A 9,514-nucleotide genomic window follows, 5' to 3' on the forward strand; every position below is an offset into this window, starting at 1 on the left:
AAAAGGGAGTCCATATAAAGAAACATTGTTGGTTTCTCGTGGAAATATGCCAAAAAGCAAATGAAACCTATAGGCAAAAGTGGTATCCTCTTGAAATTTATTAAATGCAGTCCTAGGTTATTTAAATGTTTTTGCAACCAGAACGGGGTCCGAGGTATACAATCCCACTTTCTGTTTCTTCTTCAGTAGTTGCAATTATGGTCTATAATAAAGCAACAACATTGTGTAAAGTAACCAAATAATACTTTCACGTGTAACCAGTTAAGCACACCCTGTCACTTTTAAATAAATTATAAACCAAAATATGTCACAATCCATTGCCTACCTATCTTTAAACGTCCCGCAGCGCAGGGCACCGCGGACTAAATAAAACAGTAAGGGCTGGTGGGAAGGAGTTAGGGTGGGCTCTGTCCGGGATAAAAACTCCGAGTGGCACTCCATGGCCAAGTGTCCAATTGCGTGCCTCCCTATTGGACACTTGGCCCGTCTCCCAGACGCCTCGCCGCAGACTCTGCAGTCCGCCCGAGCCACCATCCTTGCCGGATGGCTGCCGGGGAGGATGCTTGCCCCACAAAGCTGGCCTTCGGGGAACAACCGTTCCCTCCGCCCAGCCACTGACCTTACCCGCACACCGCCGCTAACCCTCCCCCACTACAGCCAACGCCGCCCGCCTACTTCGCACCCTCACCCCAACCAACGTCCCCGCCTGCCCCACGCCGCGCCCTTCCCACCCCGCCAACGGACGCCTGTCCCCGGCCCTCCCCCCATGCCCGCGACTTACAGCTCGCTAACTTTCCAGGCCGCTGCCGAGCCAAGGCATCACTGCAAGCCACGCTGTCGCGCCTACTCCGACGAGCCATGGCACCATGAGCCGATGCTGAGCCTCGCCGCCTGCCCTGTGGCGCCTGGGCCATCGCGCCTGCGCCGCTGCTACTGGCCTGCTGCCCCTGGGCCACACCGCCCAGCCTGCAGCGCCTGGCCCGCCGTGGTGCGTGGCCGCCCGCCTCCGATGTCAACTCTCCGCTGCCCCGCTGCTGCTGAGCTGCTCCACATGCCCCACCGACGCTGCCCCGCCGATGCTGGGCCGAGCCGCCTGGCCTGCAGTGGCTGGTCTGCCGCGGCGCGCGGCCCCCCGCATGCAATGCCGACTCTCCTTTGCCGCCATCACCCCGACACTCGCCTGGCCTCCTGGACTGGCCAGGCTACTGGAGACGGCCCATGACACCCACCACCGATCCCGGAGAGCCTCCGCCAGGTACGTCTACCCGGCACACAACGGAGGCCGCTGCAATGCCCACCATGCCCGCCCAACTATTCTCCCCAACCCTACCTTCCCCCCCGCTAGTGCCCATTTTATTCCAAAGTAAGATGGGCTTTAAATCTAGTCTTAATATAAAGATTTAACTTCACTAGTATTAATTTCAGTTGTAAAGGTAATGCATATCACATTGGCAATAGCTCTTCAGGAAAGGGTTCACTACTTCAATTGTGCCCAACCTGTTTTTCAAACACTCCATATTTAGAGCTCACCCTGACAACCCAGGTGTTGGTAATGTGCTGATTTAAAGTGTCAATGGGAGCAAAAGGTCTATAAGAAGCAAAACAAATCCATTGTAGAATTGAGTCCCTTTGGGGAAATCGTGGTTAATGACTCCAAGTGACATGTCATTGGGATTCACCACTTGGGACCCAAAATATTCATTGGCACCCAGACTTAGTGATGTGGGAGTGATGATACTGACAGAACACCCCTTGTAACATGAGTAACTAAGGGAAAGGAAATCCTGCCTTAATATCAAGAGTACCCACAATCAGAAAACACCCAAGCATTGGAAAACTGGGACACTTAATAGAACTGGAACTTTTGTCTAAATCTTACCATCTTTTTTTCTTAAATGTCACTAACTGTTAAACTATGATTTCAGACTACATTACCCATGCTTCAGTTGTCACAACACATTTCAGAGCCCTCAGCAAATGCACTTTTCCATCTTTTCAGTGTAGAAGTCAAAGATATTCAAGACCTTTTTCCTGGTCAAAACTCCTTGAGCCAAGTGGATCTTCAATGAAAATATGTGGAAGAAGTTCCTTATGAAATGCCAATATATTTTACTTCTGGTGAAGGGAAATTGCAAGTCCCACAGGTCCCTTTAACAGAATATTGTATCACAGATGAATCAAATATATTACTGAGACAGTTAGCTCAGAATGGTCTTCCAAATGCTTTTTTGTACATCTAGGGATCAGTCAACATTTAATACCATATTCCAATTTGTCCATGGTGCCCTGCGCCGCGGGACGGTTTAAAGATATACTTTTGATAGGCATTCTGATCCTATGCAGAGACACCGCAACCTAAATCCATTGAATAAATCTGCATAGGCTCTTACTGTATAATGTTTAGAAACAAAAGGATAAATTAAATAAACAGTTTGGATAAAATTAATCTGAGCCTCCCAAGTGGGCTCAGTTTGGAAATCCCCTCCTCAAAGCCATCACTCCCCAAATTATTTTACTTAAGCTTTCTGTGCATTTTCAGGGCTGACCTGACCAGGTTGACTTCTCCTGAACTCTAGTTCATTGACTTACAACTGTTCTTAATATTCTATCCCTTCTGGAGCATTTTCAGACTGAATTGGATCAGAGCTACAGTACTTTATGTTGGTTAATGCATAGCAATAGTTTTAGCATACTAGGAGATTCCCTTGGCTGTTCTGTGCCTGGCCTGATTTTTGTAGTTTTCATTATCATTTACATGAGATCCAGACATATTACAATTAGATATAATGTTGATGTTTACCAATATCCCAGAGGGAACTGTTCAAATATATTAGCTATTAGCTACACTGGATAACACATGGGAAACTGCTTCATAGAGCCCTTGAAAGTTTACTCTTTTCTCAACAATTAATAAGCATACATTTAGAACTAGTAAACATTACAGGTTTCTTAAGAACAAATGATACCATGTTTCTTCCTATTACCTGTAGCAATTCATTAAAAGGACATCAGTTGACTAGCCATAATATCTCTTGGGAAAGTGCTGTAAAGGCCCGATTCTAATGGTAACCAAGGGGCTTTCAAGTCAAGTCAGAAGCAGAGGTGGTTTGCCATTATCTTCCTCTGCAGAGTTTTCCTTGAAGGTCTCTCTTCCACATACTGACCCAGTGTATTTTCTAAGATCTGACAAGGTCAAGCATCATAACCAGTACTGGTAAAGATTTGATTATAATCCTCAATCTTGTCAGATCTCAGAAACTGATCAGCGTTGGTATCTCAGAAACTATGTAGGATTGGCCCTGGTCAGTATTTGGAAGAGATCCCAGGGTCAAGGATGTAAGCTGCATGGAACTTTTATTCCAATCCCAGGTCGATTCAATCCCTGCTATCTACACAGAATGTGATTTCCATTTTGATTTTGGGCGATTTAAATTTTCCCTCTGCAACAAACATGATTGATCCGGAGTCACTCTACCTTTTCCCCACAATATTTAAGAGTGGAAATAACCCTTGATATTGGAAGAATCAAATTGAGAAAGCATGAGATAGCACTCTCTCCGTAGTAGAGAAGCCCTGATTGACTAGCTGACCCTGTGGTAGAGAAGTCCTGATTGGCCAGCTGACTCCGTGGTAGAGAAGCCCTGATTGGCCAAGGATGCCAAGGCTGCTCAGGCTGTTAGCTTTTCTTAAAGAGGAAGCCCTAATTTTCTCTCTGCAAAAGCTGTGGTTGTTTTCTCCCTCCTCTGTTCTCTGTTGTCTTCATTCCTCCCCCCCCCCATTCAAGAAAAGAAAAGAAAGAAAGAGGCTTGGCTCTCCCCTCCCCTTTCTGAGGCTCCCTAACCTTGTGCAGAACACTTTTCTGTTTCAATGGGGAGGGGGAGGGAAGAGGAAGACTGAGTTGAAATTGATCTGAATTCAGCAGGATCCACACCAGAAAAAAAAACAAAGTAAGTGCAGAATCAGCCAAGGAATACCAGGGTCATGACTTGGATGCAGGCAATGGCAAATGGAACATCTCTTGCCTTGTAAACCTTATGAAGGTTGCAAGCTCTAACTTGATAATAAAAAGTGGTGATGTGATAGAATACTCTTACATCAAAAAAATCATCTATCTGGAAAACTAAGCATTAAGGAGTGGGGCTCTTGCTCAGCATGCCCTCTGAAATGCTGTGTGTAATTTGGGATATGATGGGTTGGAGTCAGACTTGTCCCCTTTGTGCTGTAAAGCCAATGCATGTCATCTCTCAGAGACATCTATGATCCAGGAACAATGCTTTGTGGAGGAAGGAAGAAAGAAGTTCCATTCTGCTACTGGAAAATTTAGTCTCAATCCAATTCCATGTCTGGTTTGGGTAAACAAGCTCAAAGATGTTGCCTTCAAACTGGCAAAGGAGAATCAGCAGCAACAGCAGCAAAGACAGAGAAAAGGCTACAGAACATATGCATTTATTTGTTTGTTTGTTTGTTAGATTTATTCCGTGTCTCTCCCCGTAGGCCCGAGGCGAGTTACAAACATAAAAACCCCATTAAAACCATACAATAAATCATAAAAACATATCATGCACAGTTCCCCACAAAGTAAAACAAGATGCGGTAAAAAGTCAGCTCATATCTAGACTACCCTTTAGAACCCACTATAAAGGGGAGAGGACAGAGGGTGCCAGATGGACTACGCTACTGCCACTGTAAGGGGGGGCAGACTGTCCTTCCGTCCCAGCCTCATCCCATTATCTCGGGGAGGGCTCCATTCTGCAGGCTCTGCGGGATGCTGAAAGCTTCTGCAGGGCCCGCATCTCCTCCAGGAGCTCATTCCACCAGGTCGGGGCCAGGACTGAAAAGGTCCTGGCCCTACTCGAGGTCACGCGTGCTTCTCTGGGGCCAGGAATGACCAGTAAGTTTGTACCCGCAGAGTGTAAGGCCCTACAGGGGGCATACACCGGGTCCAGACCGTGTAAGGCCTTAAAGGTCAAAATCAAAACCTTGAACCGGATCTGGAAAATAACCGGCAACCAGTGCAGCTGCCTCAGCACAGGCTGGATATGGGCCCTCCAAGATGTTCATGTGAGGACCCTAGCAGCTGCATTCTGCACCAGTTGAAGCTTCCGGATCAAGCACACGGGCAAGCCAGTGTAGAGCGAGTTACAGAAATCTATTCTGGAAGTGACTGTTGCATGGATCACTGTGGCCAGGTGATCGGATTGCAGGTAGGGCACTAGTAGCCAAGCTTGGTGCAGATGGAAAATAGCTGTCTGGCTAACTTCTTGACCTGAACCTCGAGGGTTAAGGAGGCATCAATAGTCCCCCCCAAAATTCCTGGTATAAAAGAACATGGTATAAAATAAATAATTATTAGAAATTTCCTTACTGGATAACCTTGTGACAAAAGAAAAAATGTTTTTTAAAGTTGCCTATGTAAAAGGAAGTTCTAATGTTCCCAACAGAACAGGATGTTTATATTTCAGGATAATCCAAAATTGATCACTCAGTTTCTTTATCTGGCTCTTGTGTTCAGAAAAAAACTTTAAATAGCAACTACTTTAAAAACTGTATACCAAGAGGAAGCAGCTCTACTTCAATGAAATGTGCATATGTTACTAACAGCTTTCTTTACTTGTGCTTGAAGTCAATTGATTCACCTGTTTAATATTTTGTATATTATAATACAGCATCACTTGAGTTGTCCTCACTGATTGAAAGACACACAAAAAGCTGTGTACAATCTGAATTTTAAAGTGTTTTTTTGGGGGGGTTTTAAAGCAGGTAGAAGGAGTGGCAGTGATACCATTATGGACACGTTTATGGTTAGTGGTGAAAGAAAAGTTAAAGAACCAGGTCTGTGAATACATAATCTGCTGAGAGGCTTTTTATTTTTAATGTCCTGGGAGTTGCAAATGCAAAAAACTCCACCCACTTCTATAAATCCATATGATGTCCCTGCAAGGATGCAAGTGGGGGCTGACTTTGCTACAATATGCAAGCACTGTAATTAGCAGAAATACTAATTGCTGCCCTTCAAAGGAACTGTCTTAGGACATCAAACATTAAGTGTGAGAACGAGACTGGGAGTTCTGTTTTTTGAAGCAGTTCCATGGGACCACCACCTTTCTCCAGAGTAGGGACCGAAAAACAGCCTGCACATCTCCCCTCTCATAAGTTATGGTCCAACAATGAGATTTGTTAAAAGCCAAGCATATGGATGTGTCATCGTGCCACTCTCTGAAAAGCGCTTGCAGATGTGATAATTATTTTGTTTTTCTTTAGCAGTCTATTGTTAGATCTACCCATTATTTAACAACAACAACAGCAGCAAAGCCAACTTCATTCTAAAAATGTTTTTAATGGCTATTAGGTATTTATACATTTTGTATGCGGTTAGAGAAAACATATACCCCCTCCCCTACCTCCCAAAAAAGGAATTTATGCCTTGCTTCATCCCAAACAAAGATTCAGGGATGCATGTAATGGATAATAGCAGAAAGCATCCTGGCACAGAGTTTTCAAACTTTGAAAAGTAATTACCTGCTTCCTCCAATTTACCCAAGATATATACTTTTTTCTAGCTTTTTTCCCCAACAAATTTGGGTAGTATTCATATGGTTATCCCATTTTACCTTTACAGAAACACTGTAAAGTAGGTTTGGCTGAGAGTGCTTTTCCAAGTTCATCCCACAAGCTTCATAGCTATGATGAGATGTAACCATAGGTATTGAGTGTATGTTCTCAGAAGTACTACAATGGGAAGCAGGAGGTGCAAAGTTATTTTATCTGTCTGAGGGAAATGTCTTTGGGAGAACTTTAAAACTTTGCTTTGGTATGCTGAGTGCTATCCAATCCTGTTTCCAAAATCCCACCTGTTAGCTAATGTTTTTCTAATACAACATGGATTCCTACAGTTCCTACAGAACTGATCAGTTGCCTATCAAAAAAAAAATTAAAGGCACTCGTCTGGTACATAAAATTAGGCTGCAGAAAAAAAAAGAGCAAGGTGGATTTCAGGAATCATGATTTTTGTCTATTCTAAATCCCCCCTCATCTACCCTGTACATTATTGTGATTACTGCAACAGAAGGAGGAATTTGTAATCTGAGTATCATTTAGCGTAGTGCATTAAAATAGTTAGCAAGTGCTGAAGTATGCCAGTAACTTCTAAATGAACACTGATAGATTTCAGCATTTTTGGTGACATCTAGTCTAGTAAGTAAGAATTGGGATAACAATGGAAAGGTTGGAGCCACCGAGGAAGTGACATAGTTTGAACCCTGCCAATTTATATCTGGAAGTATACAGCATTCACATAGTATCTGTTGCTCTGTCATTATTTTCCAACCTGTGACTGGGGTAGTTCTTAACTCCATCTGCAGCGTTCACTTATGTTCCCTCTGTTCCTCAAAGAAGAGAAACTAGTGTTACAGTTGACACCAATAAGTGCGAGGCTGTTTGGAAATGCACTTTATTATGGACTACTAGCCTGCAAGCCTGTTGCATCCAGGAATGCAATGGCCACTAGTGGTGTGCACCCTCAGAGGGGGCCGCTGGCACCCAACCTACCATAACAGTTCACGGTGGGGCTGACAGGTTGGCGGGCGGGCGGGCGGCATGCGACGGTTGAGCGGGGTATTGTGCTGCCAGCTGGGGCAATGGTCCCACAGCTGGTCAGGCTGGCATGTGGCAGGCAAGCTGGTTGCCCCGCTAGTGGGTAGGGCAATGGCCACACTACTGGTTGGCCCACCATGGCTGCTGGCGGGCAGGTCGATTGGCGGTAAAGGCACAGCGCCATGGGAGTGCCTTCCTCATCGGCCTGGCAGAGTCTGGCCACGAGGCTGGCTGAGCACCTCGCAGCTGGCTTCTGGAGATGGGTGCTCCGGATTGGCTAGTGCAGGTGGAAGCGCAGGCCAGACACCGCCCAGAGTAGCTTTTCAGGAATATTAGAGTCACCAATTGTTTGGATAAGTACTGCAGCAGCAAAATATTTTAGGCACAAAATGATCCAAGAGAAGGACAGCATTAGCTACCTTTTTAGTAAAAAAAGCTCTTCTTCTCTAATTTCCTAAGGCCTAGAAAGTAGTAGCCCTGAGTAGCAAGTCCCTTGATTCAACATGGAGTTACTCTGAAATAATTTTGCATTTGATAACTAAGATGGTAGACTGGTCATAAGCTGTTGCCTTCCTCCCTCTCCCCCTTACTCCTGTTATCAGGCTACAATAACGAAACCTTTATTGGCATATTTAAAAGAGGTACAATATAAGAGAACAATATACGAAGGGCCTACTACAATACGTACAAAATAGACATCATACTTTGGAATGCAACAGAGTATGATCACAGCACTTCATTGCAAATTATAAAAATCTTGAACTGATTCTATTAAAACAGGATTCTGGGATATCAAAAGAAACAGGATCTTAAATTCATCAGATTGCTGTACTTTTTAAAAAGCAGTGAGTTAAGAAATTTAGGTTGGATAGCAAAATATAGAGAGCCAGCTTGGTGTAGTGGTTAGGAGTGTAGACTTCTAATCTGGCAAGCCGGGTTTGATTCCCCACTCCCCCACATGCAGCCAGCTGGGTGACCTTGGGCTCACTATAGCCCTGATAAAACTATTCTGGCCGAGCAGCAATATCAGGGCTCTCTCGGCCTCACCTACCTCACAGAGTGTCTGTTGTGGGGAGAGGAAATAAAAGGTGATTGTAAGCCGATTTGAGACTCCTTTGGGCAGTGAAAAGCAGTATATAAGAACCAACTCTTCTTCTAAAATGGACACTGAAAAAAGAAACATGTGCAATTGATTCTACATAGTGCTGTCCACAGGGGGAAAGCCTGGCTGAAAATGGGATTTGTTGAAATCTCCCATAAAACACAGCGAAAGGTAGAGCATTAGTTCTAGCTAGCGTAAGAGCTGTATGTTGTTGTAGGAAGACAAAATTTTACTCCTGTTGTCTTTAGAGAAGCACAGCAATTAAACAGATTATACCATTTATCAGAGTAGGAAACCCTTTTACCCAATAATTTTTTACATGAAGAACAAAAGCAAGGCTGATAGAAGAATGTTTTTTTATGAGACAGTGTAGAAAGCATATGTGCAGTTAGTAACAACTAGTTAATCAATGCTGGTAGTGTTAACTGTCCATGATTCAAGACCATCAATACCTACAAACTCCCACATCAAATAATTAGCAGCAGCTCCAAGCAAGCACACATAACACCTTTCAGATCAAGTCTTGTACCTCCCAAATGTGTCAGCCTATGGTGAGGAGTCCATTTTCCTGGGGAATATTCTGAAGGCACATGATGTTGCTACCTTGCAGTCTTTGTTGTTACAGTGCCTGGATGGCAGGTATTTTGGAAGCCATCCTATTGGCAACATTGTGAGTTTCATAGTGGAAGAAAGATGGGGTTTAATAAATAAGGGAAGAAGAGAAAGTTTTCATCCCCTGTTTTTCTCTGCCCGAGGAGTCTCAAAGTGGGTTATAATTGCATTCCCTTCCTATGACACCCTATCTACTTCTCTCTCTCA

Source organism: Paroedura picta, chromosome 3, assembly GCF_049243985.1.
Source record: "Paroedura picta isolate Pp20150507F chromosome 3, Ppicta_v3.0, whole genome shotgun sequence".
NCBI lineage: Eukaryota > Metazoa > Chordata > Lepidosauria > Squamata > Gekkonidae > Paroedura > Paroedura picta.